General features: G+C 38.6%; 1 pseudogene; it reads right to left on the reverse strand.

The window, feature by feature from the left end:
• Positions 1 to 24638: 24638 nt before the first annotated feature.
• Positions 24639 to 27282, reverse strand: LOC118592914 (annotated as a pseudogene).
• Between the last annotated feature and the right edge of the window lie 658 nt (positions 27283 to 27940).

Consider the following 27940-nt stretch of genomic DNA (forward strand, 5'->3'; position numbering starts at 1 on the left):
TTTGGTACCTTGAGGTCTCCTTCTTCCTCTGGAAATTCCCTCTCCTATCCTATTCCCTCTTACCATAGCTAAAAGATTCAACAACATTTGTATATTTAATCCATTATTCCAGAGGTACTGACCTGAGCTATAGTTGGAAACCTTCTCTCCAGCCCCCGCCAAGCCCTGTGGTGCCACAGCCCACTTATAATATAAATGCACAGATGCTTATATTATTTAAACTGCTTGGCTATTTGCTCAGGCCTACCATTGTCTAGCTCTTACTCTTATATTCAGCCCATTTCTAATAATCTATACTTTGCCACATGGCTTACCTGTACCTTACATCTTGCTTGTCATGGTGGCTGCTGGCAGCTCTCTCTGCCTCCACCTTCCACTTCCCAGAATTCTCTTCTCTGCCTGTCCCACCTATACTTTCTGCCTGGCTACTGGCCAATCAGTGTTTTATTTTAACCAATCAGAGCAACACATTTGACATACTTGGACATCCCACAACACTTCCCCCCCTTTTATTTTTTGCAAAAAGCAAGGTTTTAACTTTTATATAGTAAAATTACAGATAACAAAGCAATTATCAAGCAAGAATTAGTTACAATATTAAAGAAGATATCCTATCTATCTTATATTTGTGAGTCTAAGGTTTTATATCTAACTTATCTTTTATCATAACTTAGGAAGTTATAACTATCTCATTTTCAACCACATCAAAGTCCCGAGAAGCATAAACTATTACCTAAGAACTAGGAGAAGGATGCAAGCAACTTTTGGGAGTCTTTCAGGGTAGACAGAGACAGATGGCAGCCTGGACAGTCACCTAATGTTCCTTTGTAAAGTTGGGGCATCTGTCTTCAGCCCACAGGACTAGAGTCTATTGGTCACTTTTCTCAGTGTCCTGTAGAATGTCTGGCAGCTTCCTCTGTGAAGCAGGAACCTGAAGGACCATTTTGTCAAGCAAAGTTTAGTTGTCACCTTCCTATGGGTCCTGCGTGTCCAATCAATCAAGCAGTCCAGGCAAGAACAGATTCTTGCCCAAATGGATATTCTTGTCAAGGTGAAGATAACCTCCATATGGAGTGTCTTTGATGTCCATCCTCCTCTCTGAATTAAATAGGTGCTGCCAGGAGCACACATGTCTTACTGTCCAGAAAGTCTAAATATTTAAAATATTTTAAATGTCATATTCTGCAGGTCTTTGAAGTATTTGAAGATTACCTATCTATCTGAAATACCTCTATGTATACCTAGAAGATATGGCTATGGGTATGATTATCATAGATTACTAAATTATTATTCTACTTTTTAATTATCCATTAAAATTTTAATGAGCTGTACAAACATAATGCCTTAAACAACAGTACAAATGCACATTCAGTATAACAAAATTAACTTTAAGTTTTTATCAATAGACTAAAATCTATACCAATGTAAAACATTTTAAACAACTTGTTGCTCTTTAAAAGTAAGTTCATTAATCTACCTTTTCATACTATTATATCTATATCACTGACCATTAATGTTATAAATATTCATTTGCATTCTGCATTAGCATTGTTAAATGCCAAGGATCCAGATACTTGTCTTAGTTCTTTGTCTGACACTGCCTTTTTTAATAGCTGTGGTCATCCTTTATTTAAAAAAAAAAAAAAAGTAGTAAAAGTTTCCTGTGGTCCTGGAAATTTTTTTCTGTATAGCTCAGTTGGTTTTCTTGCTTCTGAAATTTGTTCTTAAGCATTTAAACCTGCTGCATTACATAGGGATATTTTATGCTCATCATAAGTGGCTTGTACATTTCTATCTGTGAAACATCCTTCACTAAGATTTTGATCTTGGGAGATCTCAATACCTCTGGTGTTTTCCTGGCATTCTAGGATTCTCACTTTCTCTCTCAAACAGCTTTTCCATGTTAACAGTTGCCTACATTCTAGGAAAGCTGATATTAACTGATTCCAATAATCTGCTATGATTCTATTTATGGAAGACCACATATTTAACACCCGTTTTACATATGTTGAGTGTATACCACAGGCAACCACTGATTCATTAAGTTTTTAAATCTCTCATAGGAATAGGTTGCAACAAAAATTCCATACTTGTCTCAGGATGTCTGTCATCTGCTGGCCTTTCATGGATGATGATGACAGGATAAGACATTGTATGAGAGCCACCTGGAGATGATGACTTGTGTGGCCTTGCCCTCTGTCTATTAAGGCTCTTGTCATGTTTATTGAGAGTTTCTTCTAGGGCTTGCCAACAACCACCTATGGTCTATTCTAGTGACTGAACTTCCTCTGTTGTAAGAGATTCCAGAGATTTCATGGTATCATGCAACCTTTTATCTTCTTCTGAAATGCATGATTTCATAGACATCATTATATCATTTAATTATAATCTTCCTTCCTTATAAAGTATCTGAGTAGCAGCACCTTCATTCATGTGAGTTATTGTCCTATTAATTAACTGTCCATAATTATTATCAATATAATCAAATCTGGCTGTACATTTATTATTATTGGACTGAAGTACTTTTAGTATGTTAACAGATTCCAAAGAATCTTTTTATTAAAGTGTTTCTTTCTACCTTGTAAATCCTGAGTAGCAGATTTCAAAGAAAGTATCTTTTTTATTTAAGTCTTCATTGCTAGCTTGTAAAGCCTGATTAGCATATTCCAGAGAAGGAATCTTTTCTATGCAAGTCTTTGTTGCTACCTTGTAGCAGTGTATCAGTCCTAATCATGACTCATCTTTGTAATTATTATTAAACCAGTTTTACAATGCTATGTGAATTATTATGGCAAATGCCAAAATGGTATATATTATATATGTTCCACAAAGGTAGTATATGTGCTGTAAAATTAAATTCATCATACAATCAAAAATGTTTTTAAATTCATATCATGTAATGCTTTCCACTACACTTTGAAAAATACTCAAAATTTGTAAAGAAAATTTTATTAGTTTATTTATTTATTAATCTGTTTGAAGGTATAAAATTATTAAGTACTCTTACCTGGAATGGAATTCTTGAGTTTTTTTTTTTGTTGTTGTTGTTGTTGTTGTTGTTTTTGCGTTTAGTAGCAGTGTGTGGTCTGCAAGTGTCACCAGTGTAGTGTTGAAGCAGTTCTGGTGCAAGCTGACTGAGGTCTCTGAAGTTCTGCTGTTAATTAAGCACTTACCCAGGCCAGTCCTTAACACTAGGTAGGTATGCTATATACAACAATGAGCCAATACATCAATGAGCTAGAAGTACTTATGCATAGTCAGGCACCTGACAGGAGCCACCTGCCTGGTTGGTGATATAGGACTGGTGACAGCGGTAGCCAGCAGGGATATGGCAGCAGGACCATACTCAGCTGGAGTGTTGGAAGTAAGCAGTCAGGCGGCCCTTGTGCATTCTCTCAAGTGTGGTATCCCAAGGTGTTCTGTAATTGGCAGCTGCTACACTGAACAATTTTAAAAGGAAAGGAACAGTCTGATGGTAATCTCTAAACAGGTGGGGAACTATGACTTGATCTTGCTGCTAAAAGCACAGAACTAGAAAGGTGCCTGCACTAGGAACCTTCCTCTGTGGCTCTATCTACTGAAAAATGTGAGTTCTTCTGGCACTGGTTACAAGAGTTGCTGCTTTGTGAGTCACCTGGCCAGGGAGTGATTGGCTCACATGCCAAATGAGCTGCCTGGTTTACAAGCTCTACCCACAGGGCTGCTATATGCATGTGGTAACCTGAGAAGAGGTCAGGCCCTTTCTGGGGCAGGGGGAAGTTGGGATGTAAAGGCTCTGTAGGGTGGATAAACTCACCAGTAATCTCCTTCATGCCTTAGGTCACACAAGTAGCCCCAGTATGGATGTGAGATGCAAAGATCCACATGGATGGAACTGAGTGGTTCTGAGGTGCTAGCCTGGCTGACTTGCACCATGCACACAGACCTCTGAGTCAATGTGCCGGTGCTGTCAAAGAGGCTGTGGGTGGAAGCTACAAGAAGTGTGGGATCGTTTTTGTCACATGGGCACCACTTATTATGATCACTCTACATGAGTCTATTAAATGAATAACAGTATTTATTAATATATAAATTGAGGAAATACATTCATGGTTACAGAAAATAGTAGACAGTAGGTGTAATCCTCTTATCTGGCTCGGAGCAAATCCACTTTGCAGTCAAGAGCAGGGAGAAGGAGCATGTGACCCTTCTCCAACTCCTTATCAGAGGTCACATACAATGAGAAAATGCACTGCCTCCTTTGGGCCATCAGAACAAGGTCATAGGATGAGCAAATACCACTATAGCCTGGAATCTCCATAAATGGATTGATCTCCCAGGAGGTGGATCCAAGGCTTGGCTACTGAACACTGTCCCACAACCAGAGGCAACATGAGGACATACAGACATGGCCTACAACACCATGGAAGACCCCCCACTAAGAAAAATTCATAAGGACCCAACACAAATTTCACCCCTGTAGACTGTCACTTCTCTTTGACTGTTGTTTGCTTGTTGTTTCCTTCTAAAAGATTGGTAAGCTTTTCATCACCACTACCACTTCCATGTCAGATATCTCTACAATATCCAATGATAAGGAGACAGACAGTTTGGGCGCCACAAAATCTGTCATGTGCTGCTACCACTTCCATTTCACTACCACCTTTGATGACTCCACCTTTGCCTCATACACTTGAGGTGATCTAACCCAATACCCACCTGCTTCAGGAGGTAGCTACTCTTCTGAGGTGCCAGGCATCTTACAACCCTCACAGCCTGTACCACTATTATTCTGTAAAAGAAGAAGACTTCAGTCAATATGGGCCCAAATACCAATGTCCAGCCCGGGATTTTCACTCCCATAGCTGATCTCCCCCTTATCTGGAAGGCAGCCAATGAGTCAATCTCAGATTCCACCTACTCTAAACAGGTACTTATTCAAAGGTCCATGCAGTCACAAACATAATTTGATTGGTACCATTTGTTTAATGCTATGTTGGAGCCTGCAATCTTTCTCTGTTGGAGATTGGCCTATGATGACCAGGCAGAATCCCAGGCCCAGATGAACATTTTACTTAATATCCCAGTGACCTATGATTCTCTCCCAGGGTGCAGGGAATATGTTCATCCACTGCTCCTGGGACAAATAGTCCTGAATGCATATTTTCAATATGTTTCAGACCTGGCCCTGAAGGCATTCAGAGTCTGTAATCCCTGGGACCCCTCAGCTTAATTTCAAAATCTTATTCAACTCTTCATTGACTTCCTGGCATTTCCTGTGTCAATGAGGCAGTAAAGTATAATGTGGATGACAGCCCCACTATAGGTAAGCAGACTAAACAATTGATTTGGGATGGGCTTAATGCCCAAACCCATAATGTGGTTGCAGCTGTGGAAAATGAGGGCATACATAAATGGGTGCAGGCTACCAGAGATCTCAACTCCAGCCCAGGTCCTATCACCTCTCTTACTGATACTATCAATGGCAGCTGCTAGCCCATAGGAGAGGGTATGCTTGTGTTTGTCCTCACAGTGTCATTATGCCAATATGGGTCCCTGCAAGAGATGTGTGCCTGGACACAGATCAGCCTGATTCTACTAAGTATGAAATAACCCAGGATTGGTAATATATATATATATATATATATTATCCTTTATTGCTCTCATTGCTTTTCTAAAGGATGAAGACTTCTAGACCTGTGGTGATATAATATGTACCCTAATGAACTTATCTGGGGATCAGAGGACAGAGCCAGATACTAGATTAGCCATAGAAGCCAGACAGTGGTGGCACACACTCTTAATCCTAGCACTTAGGAGGCCGAGATCCATCTGGATCTCTGTGAGTTCAAGACCATATTGGGAACAGAATCATGCAGTGGTGGCACATGCCTTTAATCCTCACACTTGAGATATTATGCCTTTGCTTGGAAAGCACACACACACACACACACACACACACACACACACACACCTTTGTTCCCAGGAAGTGACATGGCTGTGTGGAGAACAGTATTTAAGCCATCAGGAGACAGGAACTAAGCAGCAAATTCAGAGCCAGGTATCGGGGTTAATGCTGAATGATCAGAGAAATAGAACAAGCCCCAGCTACCTCACCTTGCCAATTCTTTAGCCAATCCTATTCCCTCATACTGGAAGCCTCTGAACTGCTGCTCAAAAGCCTAAAACTTTAACAGACCATTGTTCCTGATTTTCATGTCTTATATACCTTTCTGCTTTCTGCCATCACATTCTGTGATTAAAGGCATGAGTCACCATGCCTGGCTGTTTTCAGTGTGGCTTTGAAATCACAGAAATCCAGATGGATCATTGCCTCCCAAGTGATAGGATTAAAGGTGTGTGTGCCACCATTTTCTGGTCTCTATGTCTATCTAGTTGCTGTTCTGTCCTCTGACCCCAGATAAGTTTATTAGGATACATAATATTTGGGGGAACACAATATCACAACAGTGACTCTTCAGATATTAATGATTCTTAGACATCCAACTCATAGCCCGCCATAGGAGGTTATTCATTCCTAGCTTTCAGGAATTCATAAGCTTACTGCCTTACCCTCCCCACCTGGACAGGCAGAGTCCAGTTGCTGAGCCCCTCTGATGTGGGGTCAACAAGGCTGGTGCAAAGAATTTTAACTCCTGCTGAGTGTTCATGTAATAAAATAAAGGGTGGATATGTAGTAGGACAGGGCCATAGGGTTGAGAAAAATGTCTCAAACCAGTTGCCCAGGCATGCACATGATGTATTTCCTTATGAGCCAACACAGAGTCTGCCTGAGGGCCTAGCAACAGGCAAAGTCAGAGTTCCTAATCATGTGGACTCTGCCTAATGGCATAGCAACAGGTATTATCAGAGTTTGTGATTATGCCCAGTCAATGAGGACTATCACACAATGCCACCAGACTGGGACACAGCTTTGGAGCTGAGGGCATGGTATATATGGCCTTCCCCATTATTGATTAAAAGAGTTTGTTGTTTGTCTTCAACTGACTACCAGTGTCTGTGTCATTGATGCTGTGCCTTTTCGCCATCTCCCCTAATGGAGACATTAGGATCCAGCAACAAATAATTATTTTAGTAGTAATAAAAGTAATAATAAATAAGCAGATATGTGCTTAACTTTTGTACTTCAAAGGTATAAATGATCTGAAACAAGTTAAGGGCTATTCATAAAATGTTTACAATGTAATTTGTGTTATCTTCTTAATTGTTAATAGAAAATTATGACTTCTAATTAATTCAGCTGAAAAACAAAATTTATTTGCATAGTAAAGTAAACCTTTTAAACCAATATATCTTCATAAGATTAACAACTCACCTAAGCAAAGTTTTATTTATTAAGATATAAAGACATTTGCTACAGTTCCAGAAACTATAAAGTAAAATAACAATTTTTACTTAAACATTGAAAAAGAGTAATCCTCATACCCAGTGAGGCCTGCCCCTAGGACCCATCCCTGGGCCCAAGCAGTTCCCTAAGAACATGAGCCCAACTCAGCCCCAGCTGAGGGCTAGCAGGCAGGGCTCATGCAGGAAGGCTCCCCATTCACCAAGGCTCCTCAACAGACCCTGGAATCTATACGCTCTGTCCCCATACCCATCTACCTGAGACCCCAGCCACTTCCTGAGGCTTGGAAACTAACCCACAGCTCTCATCCAGTAGAGAGAGAAAGAGAGACAGAGACAGACAGAGACAGAGACAAAGAGAGCTAGCTCTCACTGGACAATGAGCTGCCATTGGACCAAGAGTCACCTCAACAGACAGGGAATCTACCAGGCTTCATTAGACCAGGAGTGTCTTTCTGGGAAGTAGAATCTACCACCTCTCATTGGACCAAGAGAGGCTGCCTGAAACACAGAATCAGTCATCTCTGACTGGACCAAGAACCCTGATAAGACCAAGAACAGATCTGTGATTCACAGAAACAACTAGCTTGGGTTGACCCAAGAGCATCTTCCTGAGACACAGAATCTGCCTGCTCCAATTAGACCAAGAGCTAAGATTATATCAAGAAGGGCCCCCTGAGACATAGACACAACAAGCATGGAGTGAACCAACAGCAACTTGCTCAGACACAGGCACCTCTTAGACCTATTAGAAGAGGAGATGGGCAGATGTCAAGGAAGAACTAAATACAATAACATAAAGAGCAATATAGCATCACAGAACCCAAACCACCTACCTTGTGAATATCACAAGGTAGAAGAAGCAAAAGAAGGTGCCCTTAGGAAGCAAGCTGGTATAGTCATCCTAATATCCAACAACATAGACTTCAAACTAAAATCAATCAAAAGATATCAAGAAGGACATTATATACTCATCACAGAAAAAAACCCACCAAGATGTAGTTTCAATTCTTAACATTTATGCCCCAAATACAAGGATACCCACATATGTAAAAGAAAAAGCTGAAATTACACAAAACCCCACATATTAAGAGTAGGGGACTTCAACACCCAGTCTCACCAATGGACAGATCAGCAAATCGAAACTTAAAAGAGAAATAAGGGGCTTAACTGATGCTATGACTCAAATGGATTTAAATGATATCTATAGAACATTCCACCTAACACAAAAGAATATAACTTCTTCTCAGCACCCCATGGAACTTTCTCTAAATCAACCACTTTCTTGGTCACAAAACAAATCTCAACAGATAAAAAAAAAAATTGGAATAAACTCCTGTGTTCTATCAGACCACCATGGTTTAAAGTTAGATTTCAACAACAAATTTTAAGAAAGTCTACAATCTCATGGAAACTTAATAATGCTCAACTGAATCACCAATGGGTCAAGGAAGAAATAAAGAAAGAAATTAAAGATTTCCTAGACATCAATGAAAATGAATATACCACATATTCAAACTTATGGAATGGTATGAAAGCAGTGCTAAGAGGAAACTTCAAGCACTAAATGCTGACATAAAGAAGTTGGAGAAATCACAATAATGATTTATCAGCACACTTGAAAGCCCTAGAACAATAAGAAGCAAAGTCACACAGGAGGAATAGATGCCAGGAAATAATCAAATTGAGAGCTGAAGTTAATAAAATAGAAACAAAGATAAGAATACCAAGAATCAATGAAACAAAGGGTTGGTTCTTTAAGAAAATCATCAAGATATTCTTATCCAAACTAACCAAAAGGTAGAGATAAAGCATCTAAATTAGCAAAATCAGAAATGAAAAGGGAGATGTAAGGAGGAAATCCAGAGAACTGTCAGGTCATACTTCAAAATCAGTACTCTACAAAACTGGAAAATCTAAAAGAAATGTATAATTTTCTGGATAGATACCACATACCTAATTTAAATATATCAATAACCCCTAAGGAAATAGAAACAGTCATTAAAAGTCTCCCAATGCCCCCCAAAAAATCCAGGACAAGATGGTTTCAATGCAGAATTCTCCCAGATCTTCAAAGAAGAGATAATACCAATACTCAATAAATTGTTCCACACAATACACACAGAAGGAGCATTACCAAACTCCTATGAGGCTACAATTACCCTGATTCCCAAGCCAAACAAAGATGCAACAAACAAAGAGAACTACAGACCAATTTCCCTTGTGAAAATTGATGTAAAAATACTCAAAAAATATTGTCAAACAGACTTCAAGAACACATTAAAACAAGTATCCACCATGATCAAGTAGGCTTCATCCCAAGGATGCAAGAGTGGTTCAACATACAAAAGTCTGTCAATGTAATACACCATATAAACAAAATGAAAGAAAAAAAAACACATGATCATCTCATTGGATGCTGAAAAGGACTTGACAAAATCAAACACCTCTTCATGAAAAAGATCATAGAGAGATCAGGAATACAGGGAACATACTGAGGTGTAATAAAGGCAATTTACAGCAAACCAACAGGCAACATCAAAGTAAATGGAGAGAAACTAAAAGCAATTCTACTAAAATCAGATACAAGGCAAAATTGAAGTTGTAGCCAGAGTAATAAGACAACATAAGGAGAACTAGAGGATACTAATTAGAAAGGAAGAAGTCAAGCTTTCACTATTTGCAGATGACATGATAGTATACATAAGTGACCCCAAAAATTTGACCAAGGAAATCATACAGCTTATAAACACCTTCAGCAATGTAGCATGATGCAATATTAACTCAAAAAATCAGTAGCCTCCTGTATACAAATGACAAATGGGATGGGGAAGAAATCAAGGACACACCACCTTTTACAGTAGCCACAAATAATATAAAATAAATTGGGTAACTCTAACTAAACAAACAGTGGGCCTGTATGACAAGAACTTTAAGTCCCGAGAAGATGTCTGAAAATGGAAAGATCTCTCTTGCTCATGGACAGGTAGGATTAACATAGAAAAGTGGAAATCTTACCAAACTCAATCTACAGATTCACTGCAATGCCCATAAAAATCCCAGCATAATTCTTTACAGACCTGGAAAGAATAATAACCCCACTTTATATGGAAAAACAAAAAAACTCAGGATAGCCAGGTTGTACAATAAAACAACCTCTAGATGCATCACCATCCCTGACTTCAATCTCTACTATAGAGCCACAGTAGTGAAAATAGCTTGGTACTGGCATAAAACTGACATGTGGAGCAATGGAACTGAACTGAAGACCCTGACTTAATCTGCACACTTATATACATGATTTTTTTTGATAAAGAGGCCAAAACTATATAATGGAAAAAAGAAAGCATCTTCAACAAAAGGTCATGGATGTCAACATGTAAAAGACTGCAAATAGAACCCGATCTGTCACCATGCACAAAACTTAAGTCCAAGTGGATCAAAGACCTCAACAAAAACCCAGTTACTCTGAACCTGATAGAAGAGAAAGTAGGAAGTATTCTTGAATGCACTGGCACTGGAGATCACTCCCTTAATATAACATCAATACCACAGACACTGAGAGCAACAATTAATAAATGGGACCTCTTGAAAGTGAGAAGCTTTTCTAGGGCAAAGGACATGGTCATCAAGACAAAACAACAGCCTACAGAATGGGAAAAGGTCTTCACCTACCCCACTACTGACAGAGTGCTGACATATAAAGAACAGAAGAAATTAGACATCAAAATACCCAATAGTCCAATTTTTTTTAAAAAAAAATGGGTTATAGAGCTAAACACAGAATTATCAACAAAAGAAGCTCAAATGCCTGAAAGACATTTAAGGAATTGCTCAGTATCATTAGTCATTGGAGAAATGCAAATCATAATGACTCTGAGATACCATATTACACTCATGAGAATGGCTAAGATCAAAAACACTGAAGACAGCTATGTTGGAGAGGATGTTGAGCAAGGGAAACACTCCTACACTCTTGGTGGGAATGCAAGCTTGAACAGCCACTTTGGAAATCAATATGGTACTTTCTTAGAAAATTTGGAATCAACCTCACTCATGACCCAGCTGTTGGACATATACCCAAGAAATGCTCAAACATACAACAAGGGAACATGCTCAACTATGTTCATAGCAGCATTAATTGTAGTAGCCAGAACTTGGAAACAACCTCAACTAAAGAATGGATAAAGAAAATGTGTTACATATACACAATGGAGTACTACTCAGCTGAGAAAAATAATGACATAATGAGGTTTGCAGGCAAATGGAAGGAACTAGAAAAAAAATCACAAAGTCATCAGAAAGACAAACATGGTATGTTCCTCACTCATAAGTGGATATTAGATGTAAAACAAAGGATAAGCATATTGCAACTCACAACTCCAGGAAGGGTACCTAGTGATGAGGACCCTAAGACACAGAGATTGCCCAATGACTGAGAGATGGATAAGATCTACATGAGCAAAATGGGGGGTAGGGGGAGGGTAATGGAGGGCAAGGGTTGGGGAAAAGAAAGCTTAGAGGAGCGGCAGGTCCCAGCTGGATCAGGAACAGAGTGGAAGAATAACAAAAGAGATATCATAATAATTCAAGACCTCATGGGAATAGGAAGAAGCAGAGTGCTAGAGAGGTACCCAGAAATCCACAAAGATACCTCCACTATAGAGTACAGGCAATTGTCCGGAGAGTGCCTGAGCTTACCTACTCTGATGTTCAGATGGCCAAACACCCTAACTGTCATGATAGAACTCTCATCCAGGGACTGATGGAAGCAGATGCAAAGATCCATGGCCAAGCCCCAGGTAGAGCTCCAGAACAATTGGTGAAAGATAGGGGAGATTATATTAGCAAGAGATATTGAGACTATGATTGGAAAAAGCACATGGACAAATAGCCAAACTAGTGAAAATGCATGAACTGTGAACTAATAGCTGAGGAGCCCCCATGGACCTGGACCAAGTCCTCTGGATAAGTGAGGCAGTTGATTAGCTTGAACTGTTTAAGAGGCCCCCAGGCAGTAGGACCAGGACCTGTTCTTGGTACATGAGCTGGCATTTTGGAAACTAGGGCCTATGCTGAGACACTTTGCTCAGCCTTGGTGTAAGGGGGAGGGGACTTGACCTACCTCAACTGAATCTACCAGGGTGGGCTCACAACCCAGGGGAGACCTTGCCTTCAAGGAGGTGGGAATGGGGGGTGGGATGGGAGGAATACCTCGGGGGTAGGAGGAGAGTGGATGGGGAATCTGTCACTGATATGTAAATTAATTATAAAATAAAAATACTTAAAAAAGAAATAAAAAAAGAAAAAGGGTAATCCTCAGGGATTCAATCATCACTATAATATGGTCAGTGCATACCTCTTCTTGGCATCCTTTGGCAAACTATGATCACTCTACTGCAAAATTTTTAGAAAGGCAAAATTATTGACTGTGTCCAACAGATTATAACTTTGAATAAATTGTAAGCAGCACAGGGTTAACAAACCCAATCTTTTTATAAAGGAAACTGATACGAAAGAAAGAATGAATGTAACAATCTCCCATTTTATCAGAAAAGAGTATGGCAATATACAATGAATAATTTAATAAAAAGAGTTGTCAGAAAAATATTGCCTATTAACACTGTATTAATACTTTCATCTCATTATATATAATCTCTGCTTTATTTCAGTTTGATCCCCTATGAAGAAATAGCTGAAAACTAAGATTAGTAATGGATCTAGAAAAGTTGTACAGAAATATGACTAAGATTTAATACATAGTCAGTCATAATACAGCATCCAAAATAACTTACTTCTTATCAAGGAAGGAATGCTTGAGGTATGACTGCTAAATGAGAAAAATCCCTCACCCTTTTGTCTGCTAATATTGAAAAGCATGAGTGAGCATTTTCACTTTACTCTTATATTATTTGTTTTTGTTTTTTGCTGGAGGGAATAATCAGTCAAGGACCTTTGGTATTCTTAGCAGATTCTTTATCACTGAGTTGCATCTCTTCCTCATGTGAATATTATCATTTGTGATTTTCCTTTCATATTCATTAGTACAAAGATTACTCCAGGCTACTAAAGAATGGACACAGTATTCTCTTATCATTTTTCAAGCTGCATCTCTTAATTGCATTTATTTAGTTCCGTAATAGTGGAAATAGAATAAGCATAGTTGAGTCTGTAATATTAGTGAATGCTTAGTCAATTTTACTTGAAAGGAATATCCACTTTTTTTTGTTGTTGTTTTGTATTTTATTTTTTGTTTGGTTGTTTTTGATGGCACTTTCTTTTACAGTTCTGACCGTCCTGGAATTCTTCAGGAAAACAAGGCTAGCACAAACTTATAGCAATGCTCCTGCACCTGTCTCCAAGTTCTGGAGTTATAAACATATATAGTATGCCCAATGTATTCCCTTTCTGAAAAGAGCATGAACAATTTCACAGAGGATATAAACTTCTATATTGTAGTGTTTTAAAATAAAGTGGCCTCAGCTGTTTTGAAATATTTTTTCCCAAAGTGGTGTAAAAACCTATAAAAATGTATAAAAGCCAGTGTAAGAAATTGTGGTTTAAAGCCCCATAGGCTCACAGGGAATGGCACTATTAGAAAGTGTGGCCTTGTTGGAATAAGTGTACCCTTATTGGAAAAAAATCTGTCTCTGGAAGTGAGCTTTGAGGTTTCAGATGTTCAATCCAGGACATTCTTATTTTCTGCTGCCTACTGATCCAGATGTAAAACTCTTGACTTTTTTCTCGAGCCTCATGTCTGTCTATGTGCAACCATGCTTCCTACCATCTTCCCACTAGAATGACAATTAAAAAAAATAACTTGTAACTTTAAGCCAGCCCCAATAAAATATACTCCTTTTAATTATTTGCCATGTTCATGGTTCCTCTTCAAAGCAACAGAAACCCTAAATCAGATAGAAGTTGGGGAAAAAAGAGGGGTATTACTGTAATAGGTATGACCATGATTTTGCCTGGAGGAATATGGAACACTTTGGAATTTTGGACAGAAAAAGTAATTGGGCACTTCAAGTGGCACTTAATTTACAATACAAGCAGAAGCATGGGAGACAATGGTGCTGGGGGTAAAATGAGCTGTGAGAACCTGGTATCAGAAGATGGGAATATTATACATTGACTAGATAGTATTCTTGTGATACTTTTGTGAAAAATGTGGCTGCTTTCTGTCCTTGTCCAAAAATATCTGCCAGAGGAAAAATAGAGCAATTATGGATTAACAGCTTTGGCAGAGGAGATATCCAAACAACCTAGTGTTGACTGTGTTGTTTTGTCTTTAGAGGGCACACTTACACAGACATACAATTAAAGGGAAAAAATGAGCAAGGGAAAAAGATGTACAATTTGAGGTTAAAAAAAAAGGAAAAGAAAAGAAAAAGAGCACCAGGAAGTGTAAACAGATTAAAGAAAAATTTGAGGCTAAGAGGAATAATGGGAGTGGTAACCTCAGAGCAAGACTCCATAAAGGTAAGCTTCCAATTGAGAAAATAAATTTTAAAAAATTAACAAGCTTAGGACCAATGCATTTCCCTAAACTTTAACAAAACAAAACAAAACAAAACAAAAAAAAACCCAAAAAAACCAAAAAAGCTTAGGTACAGGCATGGTGGTGTAGTGGTCCTTCCTGTTAATCCCATCACTTGGAAGACAGATCTCCGAGTTGAAGGCCAGACTGGTCTGCAGAGACAGTTCCAAAAAAGCAAATTATATGCTGTAGTGATATTTGCTCTGCCCATGTCCTTGGGCTATGGGGCCAGGAGGAGGCAGTGCTTCTTGCTGTTTGTTGGACATGACCTCTTAAAAGCAAAGGGAGATTCTGTCTCACATTAGAAGAGCCAACTGAAAACCATAGTCTACCAATGATTGTTGTCAAGATTCTATTTTTCTCCAAGTTTATTCTTGATTTCTCAGAATCCTTCCTCACATACAATGTCATTGTAAAATTCAAAATTTCCATTTTGATATTAATAGTGTTCAAGTTTTCCACGATGAAAAATAAGTCTTTTCAATAGAAATCTCTGAAGTCTCCAGAAGGAAAATGGGGTCCCACAACAATGTATATACCCAGTCCAGAATTATGTCATTATACCAAATAACACTACTCAAGATCAGCTTTGGAATGCAATCTTTTCAGAACAGTTCCAAGATGAAATGGTCCATCATATTACACTTCTAGCAAAATCCTCAGATAACTTTACCCGTTATTTTGTGACTAGCTACAAACATTACAGCTAGTCCTACTGAGACTTAAAAATTTAGCTTTCTTCTAGGACCCCACAGAGATAATGTCCTTCCCTAAACAGTGGGAAGCATTTTTTTAAGAAAGTGAAGCCACCTAACCCAAAAGCTTTTTTTATTTTCTCAGGGTTAACTTGTTAACCTTGGATAATTTGTTATAGCATTGGAGGACACAATAAAACGTAGACTCAGGATTATTTTTTGAAAAAGAAAAAAAAAAAGGAGAATGGATATGTATAGTATATTAAGGTAGATTAATGTATCTACTAGATATAGTGATATTTTATTTGTATTGAAATGTGATTTTATTTGTATGTCAATAAAGTTGCCTTGAGGTCAGAGCAAGCCAGAGCAGAAGCCGAGCAGTAGTGGGGCACGCCTTTAATCCCAGCACTTGGGAGGCAGAGCTAGGCGGATCTCTGTGTGTTCAAGGACACAGCCAGCATGGCAGACACATGCCTTTAATCTCAATACCAACCATAGACGACCTGGAGGTCTGTACAAACAGGCAGTGACAAGGAGGTCATGTGGCTGGGTTTACAACCAATGAGAAAACAGAACAGAAAGTCTTTAAATAGATAGGATGCACAGAAGTAGGTCTCTTGCAGAGAGGAGGAACCGCAGAAGCAGTGAAGGGTAAGGTTTTCCGCTTTTGCTCTGACCTCATGGTTTTTAACTCTGCAATCGGTTCTGTGTTTCTTATTTAACAAGCTGGTTACATCTACAACTAGAAACTAATTTAGCAAACTATCAGCCTTAGATAATTTGCCCTGATATGGATTCTTGTATATTGATAAAAAAGTAAACTATTTTTATATTCCTATTTAAGATAATTTGTATATTTATACAAATTCAAAACTATAATTTGTATATTGTACACATGTCCCTACTCTTATTTGAAATATAAATTGATACAATTATAAATTCTATTTGTCATACTGTATGCATGTTCTATATCTGTTTAGAATGTTTTATATATTGATATATATTAAGGCTATTCTTAACATATTACATTATACATTTATACCTCCACTTTAGATATTTATGTGTATTGTCACAATTTTGATGTCAATGTCATTATAATGTACATCTATTTACTGATGGCTTACCCTGTTTATGTGAAGACTTAGTCTTTAGGTTATTTGGATAGATAAGACTTATAGATTAATAGTCACCCATAATTGTCATATTTCCAGTTATGGGACTTAGGCTTTCCAGATTTACAGAAAGTTACATCAGATAGATAGTTAAGATTTATAGACCTTGAGAACATGGGATTTCAATGATTTTATAACTTAGAATTCTGTTAACATGAGACATAATTGATCCTGGCAGCAGTGATATACTACCAACAGAATGTTAGGCTTCTAAGACACTCTGTTTGGAAGTTTGTCTTCTTCTTGGCAGAAAATTGCCTGCTTGATAAGAACTACTCTTACCTCAACTGCTGACAATGTATATGCTGTCCTTTCTGGACAACTGGACATAAGGAAAAGTGACTGCTGAACCTTGCCAAGACAGGATAAGACAATCTTTCACAATTCCTGCTCTGAAAAAAGGTCTGTCAGACATTCTAGGCCTGTTGCCAAAAACTGATGCCCAAACTGTGTTGAGAAACATAAGGTAACAGTTCAGGCTTCCAGCTGTCTCTGTCATTTCTTGCAATTTTCTAAAGTTGCTCACTTGCACTTCCTCTTTATTCAGGTAATATTATTTTCCTTTTAATATGTTTGAAGGGATTGAAGACTAGATAGTTACAGTTATAATCCTGTCATATCTTAGCTAAGAACATTTTAGATACTAAAGTTAGAATCTTAAAGATAGGCCAACTATTGGAGTAATCTCAGTAATTTACCATTTACTTATGATCAGGACATTTCTGGACATTTAGCATGTGTTTCTTGTCTGATGTTATTCTTGTTGATTGTAGTTCCATTTTTATTTATGTTATTACCCTATGTTTTTCCTGGACAATAGGTGATAATCATTCTTTTTTTTTCTTTTTTTCTCTCTCTGGAAATTGTTCTTATTGTATATAGTTTTCATTAGGTTTAGATGGTTCTTATTTAAATAAAAAGAAGTGTAGTGGTATTTCTCCACCCGTGACCTTGTGTTATATAGCCTAAAGGAGGTGGTGCTTGTTTATATGTGATCTCTTAAAAGGGAGAGGGGTCATAAGGCCCTTCTCCATGTTTCCTAATTCCTGGTGTGATCAAAATGTCAAAGTGGATTTGCTCCTGGTCAGCTCAGAGGATGACTTTAGCTATCTACTTTGTTTTATATTAAAGAATGTATTTCCTCAATTTATCCTAATAAATTCCCCTATTCCTGCTTAAGCAGACTCCCGTGGATTTCTCATAATTATGCAGTGAAGGTAACTATAGAAAACAAGAAGCTAGTGAATATGTAGTGGAACGACAGAACCATATTCCAGTCGCAGCAAGAAGCAGACCTTGGAAGTTTCAGTCACATTATCCTTGCCTTAGATACAATAAAGGAGTTATGGAATCTCACTCCATGACTAAAGAAAGCCCATCAGGCCAAGCATGTGTTAGGGATATATGTGCATGGGGGCCCACAGTGGCCTTTGTATGAAGCTATGGAGGTGAGTCTAGATTACCTTGGGGACCCCAAAGTGTTGGAGATGTCAGACACTTGGGTTACTTGCTAAGGGAAACTGATAAAATGGAGTGGAACCAGCACAAGAGGAAGAACTTTGTTGCATTCAACAAAGCCGAAAGGTGTTGGAAAGCTGAAGAGTGTTTTAATATCAGATATGGCAATGTAGACTTAGGAATTTTCCCAGCTATAATTTGCTCTTCCTTTAGTTCAGTATTTCCTCATCAGGCTCCCTTTTCTCCCTTTTGGAACAGTAGTATATATTATAAACCATTGTATTTTAGAAGTATATGATCTTCTGATAAACAGAGCTAAAATATGTTTTAGACGTGAAAATAGCTTAGTCAAGATCCCTACTATATTCAAGGCTGCACCTGGTAACCAGAATTTAGTGACATCACTCACTCAAGATAACCAGACACAGTCCTATGTAGTTAGAGTTTTCCTGCCTGGCCCACAGTCAGGAAAAATCTCTCTCACCCGCCAGGCCCATAGACACTCAGACCCAACCAAGTAAACACATAGAAACTTATATTGTTTACAAACTGTATGGCTTTGGCAGGCTTCTTGTTATCTACTTTTTCCATCTTAAATTAACCTATTTCTTTTAGTCTATACTTTGCCACATGGCTTGTGGCTTACCAGTGTCTTTACATGTTGCTTTTCATGGCGAAGGCTGGTGGTGTCTGCCTCCAGTCTTTTACTTCCCAGAATTCTCTACTCTTTTGTCCTGCCTATACTTTCTGCCTGGCCACTGGCCAATCAGAACTTTATTTACACAGAGCGATATCCACAGCAGTCCTAGAACCCTGTGATAGGCATTGGGCAATATATAAGCAGAGAACAACTCAATGCTCTGCTCTGCACACATGAGATTTTCCCTGTGGCTGCAGAATCTCAGTGTGGTGGTTTGAATAGGTATGGCCCCCAAAGACTCATGTGTTTGTATGCTTTGCCCATAGCTAGTGGCACTGTCAGGAGGTGTGTCCTTGTTGCAGCAGTTGTGATCTTGTTGGAGGAAGTATGTCACTGTAGGGGTGTTCTTTGAAATCGTATATGTGCTCAAGATACACCCATTACACAGTATATCCTTCTTCTACCTGCTGATCAAGATGCAGAACTCTCGACTTCTTTTCCAGCACCATGACTGCCTGTGTGCTGCCATGACCCACAAGATGATAATGGACAAATCCTCTGAAATTTTAAGACAGCTCCAATTAAACATTTTCTTTTATATGAGTTGGTGTGGTAATTTTACTTCTTCTCAGCAACAAAAATCGAAAGTAAGAAACTCCCCAAGAAAACTGACCTTCAGAGACTTCTGTTACTGGACCTGACTTTCTAAGATATGTCACATAGTAGAGCAGACTTGTGGAGATAGGCTTAGGACCTTGGTTTAGAATTTAGAATGTGAACATTTTGTGATGACACTTAGCATTATAAAATATAACTTTTGTTATGTTAGCTATGTCTGTCTACCTTATTGTCCATGACAGTGTGACAACTCTCATAGTCAGAAGAATCATAGATGTTTCTTAAAAAAGATGAAACTAAGATGGATTTTTCCTGTTACAAAGGCATCCTTGACTCACCCCAGGGAAAAGGATGAAGTCCTGACTTCAGGACTTCCTCCATGAAGGTCCAGGTTTCTAAGGGCCTTAATATTGGGGAGCAAAAAGATGGTCATAGCAATCAGAACCATGAGAAGGAACCTCTGGGACAGGAACTAATTCCAATGAAATCACAGGCTTTTTCATCTTAAAACCAGGTAATGGGAGCAGTTTCCTCAGAGTTACATGTAGGACTGGTTAGACAAAAAAAAAAAAAAAAAGAATAAAATGAACGGATTTTAAATTTGAAAAGCTGATAAATCAGGCCTACTCTCCCAGCAACCTAAATAGGTACTTCATAAAAAGAGAAGTAATTTACTCTATTATTTGGCAAACAAATTGACAGCATGTATACACTAATAAGAGGAATTAGAAAAATTAGTGTAAAGGATGAGAACTGACCTGTGGGTATATGGGATAGGCCATGTCACTTGGTACAAGTTACATAATCTCAGGAAGGAATGTAATGTCAATTATTACATTTTCCACAACAGTGGTCATTGAGGTCTTGCTAGAGCAGGAGGAAGACACCCTCAAAAGTTCCTAGATTCTAATGCAAAGTAATTAAAGACATTGACTCTGATAGAATAAAAGGCAAATAACTAGCTATCAACTTGTCAGAAAGATGGAGAAACACCCTACTCAGAGAGGAATTGGTGCCAGCTGATAAGGACCCAGACAGATGCCTTCATTACACCAAGATCTCTCTACCAGTAACTGCCAGTAAAGTTAAGGCTACTTCTTGCCATTTAACCAATCATACTCATGGGACCCCAGAAATAGTATCCAGAACATCTACAATGACAAAGCAAATAAGCTTAAGCAAATAAGACAAGGTTTTGCACAAAAAGGAGGTAAGGATGCATTTACTTAGACAACTTAATCAAGTAATGTTAGCCTCAGAAGAAATGAAAGGAATCAAAGGGATTCTAGAAAAACATCACATATTTAAAGGTCTGGAGCAAATTTTAGACAGCCAGAGGGGAAACAGACCCTTATTTGGATTGGGTAACATCCCTCATTGGGGCAGGCTTCCTGCACACTTTATCTAACTTAAGTTGAAGGAAATGTATGAAGGAAAAATATGAAACAAGCATTTTAACTGCCTAGAAAGATGGATATACTTTACTTAATTAAGCATAACAGCCCAACACCACAGGCATCACTGCTGATCCCCAACATGAGTAAAGAACTGCATTGACATCAACTCTGACCAATTTCCAAAGTGTTGGAGAAGCTATTGACTTCTTCAAACAAACTAGAAAGCTGGATACAAATAATATATTATCCCTCCAGTCTGATGAATAGAATCAGACCAAACCAGCACCATGGAAAAACTCAACTAAAAAGTGTCCATTTTAGGCAGAGGCAGGGCATGATCACTGCTCAGAATGTACTCTCCATTGCTCCAGAAAATCAGGGATTTAAGATGATTTAGATGATGAGATCATATACTATTAAGACAGCTCCAAGGAGGAGGATTCAGAAACATTCCTAGGCTGACCAAAGAATGTATAGATTTGACAACCTTGGAATCAAGGAAGTACCTCAAACTGTTAATGTATATTCCAGAAAATATCAGTGGAATGGTTCAATAGATAAATTGACTGATAGATACAGGGATTGAAATGACAATTTGTAATCATTATTCACCCTTATAAAACCCAAAAAACTTATGTAAGTTTTACAGAAATAGTATGAAAATAATTTAAAGAAGGATAGCAAATATAGAATTACTCATATACATTTTATCTCTAAATATCTTTCAATATTTATACCAGCACCTAAAGGTGTGCTGTGGATGGCTATCATACTAAAATTATTTCCATAGCAGTATTACATTAAAAATTGAAGCCCTTGGGCTGTGACGTTACCCAAGTACAAATTCCTCCGTAAAATTAAGGGGTAAATTTTAACCAAACAAAACCCTTCCAAGTGATATTATTAAATACAATTAAAACTATAAATAAATTATAGAAGGAAGACATAAGTGAATCTACATAATCTTTCAAATTCAATAGTCTTGGTTGACCATTAAAAAAGCCAGTGAGTGGAGATTCACAGTGCTTTCTCCACAAATGCCAGGGAATTTACCTTATCTAAAAGATATAGTATTCAAGACAAGGAATTTCAACTGGAAATTCTTTGGCACCATAGACTTATAAGACACATTTTTGTAACACACCCCTCCATGTGGCCTCTAGAGACATTACTACTTTTACTTACAACAATAAACAGTACAGATTCAAAAGACTATCTGAAGGCTATAAGGATATCCAAATAATTTCATATATGACACTAAGATGGTCACTGGAATAGCTATCTAAGTCACACTGACTACTTTTAAGTTATGTAGATTGTAGTTAGAGTTTTCTTGCCTGGCCCATTCAGGACAAATCTCTCTTACCCACCAGTCCCACAGTCGCTCAGACCCAACCAAAAAAGCACACAAAAACTTATATTGCTTACAAACTGTATGGCCATGGCAGGCTGATTGTTATCTACCTTTTCTATCTTAAATTAACCCATTTCTGTTAGTCTATACTTTGCCACATGGCTTGTGGCTTACCAGTGTCTTTACATGTTGCTTTTCATGGTGGTGGCTGGTGGTGTCTCTCCCCAGCCTTCTACTTCCCAGAATTCTCTTCTCTCTTGTCCCACCTATACTTCCTGCCTGGACACTGGACAATCAGAACTTTATTTACACAGAGCGATATCCACAGCAGTAGATGATATTTTCATTTCAAAATACAACAAGGACACTGTTTAAATTACATGGAGAATATAATTGATACCATGGTCCATTACTGGTGAACCATTAATAAAGACAAGGTGAAAGGGCAAGATATCTCAAACAAATTTCTAGCTGTGTTATGAACATCTGAAGGACACACGTTCCCATATGACCATAATGTACACAATTTTAAATATACTGTCTCCCAAGGACAAAACTCACTGCAACACCCAATTGGTTTGTTTGCATGCTTGTAGAACTATATACCAAAATTAAGTTATTATGAAATCTCCCTATAGGGTTACTAGAAAGGCAGCTGACTTCAAGGGATGACAGTAAAAGAACAGCTTTGGAGACAGCCTATAAATTCATCTCTGATTATGCAAGTCTGACCAATACTAGAGCAAATGATTATATAATTATCAGTATCACATGTATTGGTAAATAAGGAGGCTGGGAACTTTTTACAAAGTTAAAGGGGGTCCACTGATATTTGCCTGTTGGCTTGTATTGCAAATGCTTCCCATACACAGAGAATAATTAATCATAAATGTGTTTACAAGTACAGAAATACTTGAGATTTAAAAGAGACAGAAATCGGGGTTGGGAATGTAGCTCAGTGGTAGAGCAATTGCCTAGTTAAGCGCAAGGCCCTGGGTTCGATCATCAGCTAAAAGAGAGAGAGAGAGAGAGAGAGAGAGAGAGAGAGACATAAATCAAGCCACCTGGAACAGAAAATACAAGGTGAGCCATAGATAAGAAGAGGAAAATGAACATTAGAAAATTAGGTAACCTACAAGCATAATGAGCCAAGTACATTGAGACAATATTGGAACCAGAATAAAGAGAGTGAAGTAACAAAATTATCTGAACCCATGACTTGGCAGAACTTTACCTTTGACCCAGACACTGATAGGAGAACATCATGGATGCATTATTTTTGGAAAATAATACTACCAATATACAAACTCAAATGCCCAAATTCATTTTTTGGACTATATCCAAACCTAAATAGGTCAAACATGGCTTTAGCATATGTGTTTCAATTTGCCAGCATACCCTGGTGTGGAATAATTACCTAATATGAAAGGTATCCCCCTGAAAATTTTACCTATTGATGACTCTATGAGATACGTAACATTCGGAGCACAATATTCCATATTTCCATTGACCTTAGCTGAGCACTGCCACAACCTTTCACACCTTATAATATTGAAGCCCTACTTCCTTACGAGAACTCACACAGATACCCAGACACTCTGTGCCTGCTTGACATTTTATGGATCTCAGATTATACCATAGAACAACCAGGCATATTTTGTACAGACATGGACTATGTACCACCACATTCTCTTTTTGATATGCAAAAGTCCTACAATCCATTATAGAATCACTGGAATGGGTACCACCAGTGCAAACTGGTTTAATGTACTGCCTAATGTCTCTCAAATGTGGAATGTCTTCACAATGCAGTCATCCATTCGCACTGGACTTCTTTTTTTATTTTAAATTTTTTAATAATTTGATATTTTATTTGAGTAGGTATTGTCTACACTGATAGATGTGCCCATGGAGAAAAGAGGAGAACTGAAAAGGGATCTTTTGCAACAGCAACAATAGCTTTAGGCAACTGAGTCATCTCTCCAGTCCCACACACTAAGTTTGCAGAAAAAAATGTCTTCATTCTCTTCCCCTTCTCTTGTAATCAAATATCCATGTTTATTTTCTCCTTTCTGAGTCCTTCACAATATTTTCTGCTCAGTCTAATCCAGACAAGTTTCTCCAAAGAAACCCTGTTGTAATGTGCTTCAGGTCACCAACTAAAATGTATTCCAGTTCCCAACTCACTGGAAAAAAATCAAATCAGTACAGTAACAGGATAGAGTATAACAGCTCAGTGCTTCCTCTCCCTTAACCTGACAACCACCTCATTTACACCTATATTATAGCCTGAGCCACCATGTTGTCTTTCCCCAGTTTCACTGGAAATGCTCCACACGTCCTATAGTCAGGTGTCATTGATAACAACACTGGCTGCTGCTTCTGGCAGACAAGTGTAGGTCACAGCTGACCAGGTCCTAGGATTGCTTCAAGCATTTGAAAGAGGGCTCCAAGTAAGGGAGATGAGCAGAAGCCAGGGAAAGGCATGCTTCAGGCCCTAAATGGAGATATGAGCCCACCATTGTCTTCCAGTCTGATGTCTCAGAGACCTCAGAAGCATGAGCTGTAATGAAATCCAGTGTCTGGGTTTTCAGCTGCTCTGAGCTGTGGAGATCAGCCAAGAAGAGAGTGTGGGCAGCATTCTCCACAGAGAGGTCCCTGCAGAGGGCATCCTCACACATGACCTTCAAATGCTACAGGCCGTACTTGTCAGCAGCTGCCATGCTGTCCAGGTCTGATGCTGTTCCAGTGTAAATGAAGTCCATATTACCTTAAATACTTGTGTCTCCAAGTCAGGGATCTCAACACAGTTCTTTCTGCTTTCCTCCATGTCATGTTGAAACGTGGCTCTGAAAACTGGAGATCGAGCTGCTAAGATGGTCTTTTGAGCCTGAAATTCCTGACCAGCTACTTCCAGGCAGCAGTCTGTGGGGTAGGAATTCTCCCAAAGCTCTCCAAGCTCATCTGCCAATGTGCATCTGTGAACATGAATCCCTGGCTTCCTGCTCTGGTCTGGGATTCTGAAGGAGTCCTGGACAATGCTCACATTACAGAGGAGGATGAGTATCTCATCTGTGAGAAGAAGAGATGCCTGGGAACAGAGGAAACCTCAAAGAATTTACTTTTTGAATACTCAGCCGTGGCCTGGCAGGAACATAAAGACTGCTGGACTCCTCATGCTTTCCTTTTTCTCTCCTTCAGCATTTAAGATTCAGAACTCTGCCTCCTGAGTGCTGGGATTAAAGTCATTGGCCACATCTGCCCTGGCTATCCCTATTATTCTTAGGTTTGCTCTTGTCATGGTGTCCCAGGCTTTCCTTAGCTGTCTAAACAGTCATGTTTGGGCAAAGTTCCAGTTCTGAATCTTAAACACACTGGACTTCTTTTTTTGTTTGTTTGTTTGTTTTGTTTTTGAGACAGGGTTTTTCTCTGTGTAGCTTTATGCCTTTCCTGAATCTCATGCTGTAGACCAGGCTTGCCTTGAACTCACAAAGTTCTGCCTGCCTCTGCCTATCGAGTGCTGGGATTAAAGGCATGCACCACCACTGCCCGGCTCACACTGGACTTCTAAGTGTAAATCTATTCACATTGCCTCATCAATGGCTGCAACTTCAACTGGCCCACCACTTTATAAGGTTTATCCCTCAACCAACAAAACAACAAGTCTAAACGGTAGAGGAGACAATGGAGTAACCTAACTGACTTACCAGTCTTTTCTATACACCACTGTCAGAAAATTTTAGAACTTGTCATATACATTTGCTTATATCTTTAAAGAATTATTAAACCAAAGGAACAATGGACTCCATTAATTATCAATGATACACTTAAATCCATATTTAAAACCAAAATATCTTCTTGCCAAATGAGGAAGAAATTTTGGAGCTAAGATAACATGCATATATTCTACAACAATAAAATGTTAAACTTCACAATTCCTTGTGGTGGTATTGTGTTCCCCAAAATATTGTGCACCCTAATAAATTTATCTAGGGTCAGAGAACAGATAGCCACTAGATACAGAGCCAAAAATGTTGGCTAGAAAATGCATCAGAGCATGCCATGGCAGAAGCTGGGCAGTGGTGGTGCACACCTTTAATCCCAGAACTTGGGATGCAGAGCTAGGCAGATCTCTGTGTGTTCAAGGATACAGCCAGCATGGAGACACATGCCTTTATTCCCAGAAATCCAGCCTTTAATCCCAGGGAGTGGCTGCAGAAAGAGAAAGATGTATAAGGCATGAAGACAAGAAACTAGCAGCATTTGGCTGGAGAAGCATTTGGCTCGATAAGCATTCAAACTTTGAGCAGCACAGTTCAGCTGAGATTCATTTGGATGAACACTCAGAAACTTGCAGTCTGAGGAAACAAGACAAGCTGAGGAACTGTCAAGGTGTGGTATGTGTGGCTTGTTCTGTGTCTCTGATCTTCCAGCATTCACCCCAATAACTGTCCTCAGGTTTGATTTTATTAATAAGTATCATTAAGTATTCCTGCTACAATTCCTCTGGATATATATGCCAGGAACAACACACATGTGTTTCCTCCCAGAATATGGAACATTAATTCCCAGTCTGTTGAAACTCTAGCCTGGAATTATACCCACTATTAAAATTATTACATCAACCCAAGAGTGGAAATTATACACTGTGCCAACAGAGATTGCCCTAGATCCCATGACTCACTTGTTTCCAAGTATTACATAAGAAAGGCAGACCACAGAAACTTACATTGGAGGAAAACTAGGGGAATGGATCTCTCCAAACTGGAACCTTGTAAACACACATACTGAGGACTTCCATCTTATTTCTACATGATGTTTCCACTACTGTAGCCTTAATTCTATACAGAGTTTAGCACATGCTGGAACTCTGTACAAATAACCTGAATTTGATGGCTTTCTCATGAAGTGTAAGTACTGTGGAATCAAAGATGGTAGACTAACACCATCCATCAATGCTAGAGAAGAATATGATGAGAAAAACCAATTCTTCTCAGCCCACTATAAGGAAGCATTTGTCAACCCAACTACATCCCCATCAATAGTTACCAAAGCACCCATGATGATACCTGCCTTTAGTCTACCTGCAATACTTATAATTACACCCAGATTAATAGGATCTAGGAGAATTAACTTACCTTCAACCACAAATTAATGCCACCACATAAAGAAATCTGCTGTAAGACTAAATTTAGTGGAATACCATTCTTCTCCTATTACTCAGGAAATAGTTTTGCTGCATTTTTTTTTTTTTTTACAATTGATAGTTACTGTAGCTATATTGGTTAGCTCCTTCCTTGGAGATATTAAAGCATCTTCAGTTCTGTCAGACATCAAAGCATATATAGCAGATATCAGAACTCTTAATGAATGACAACCATTGGCTATTAACGTGTTGTCTGGTTGACTAGCTACTACTCACAAACTGATTACAAGCCTTCATCATGAAATGAATTCATTAAAGCAGATACCAACAAATAAACAGTTGAAGACTTGAAGACACTATGAACTGGATCTCAAAATTATCTCCTTCAACTTACTCAGAGAAACAGACAAAGAGAAGTTAGTATCTAAGCAAGACTAGCTTTTCAAATAGTAGAGGCTCACCTGTCTCAGCTCTTTCCTGCAGGATTTAGAACAGGGATGGCAGTCGACAAGACTCTATTGGACTCATAAAAAATCCCCTGGTGTGAACATGGATTATGAAATACATTTTCTC

Source organism: Onychomys torridus, chromosome 11 (assembly GCF_903995425.1).
Source record: "Onychomys torridus chromosome 11, mOncTor1.1, whole genome shotgun sequence".
Taxonomy (NCBI): Eukaryota; Metazoa; Chordata; class Mammalia; order Rodentia; family Cricetidae; genus Onychomys; species Onychomys torridus.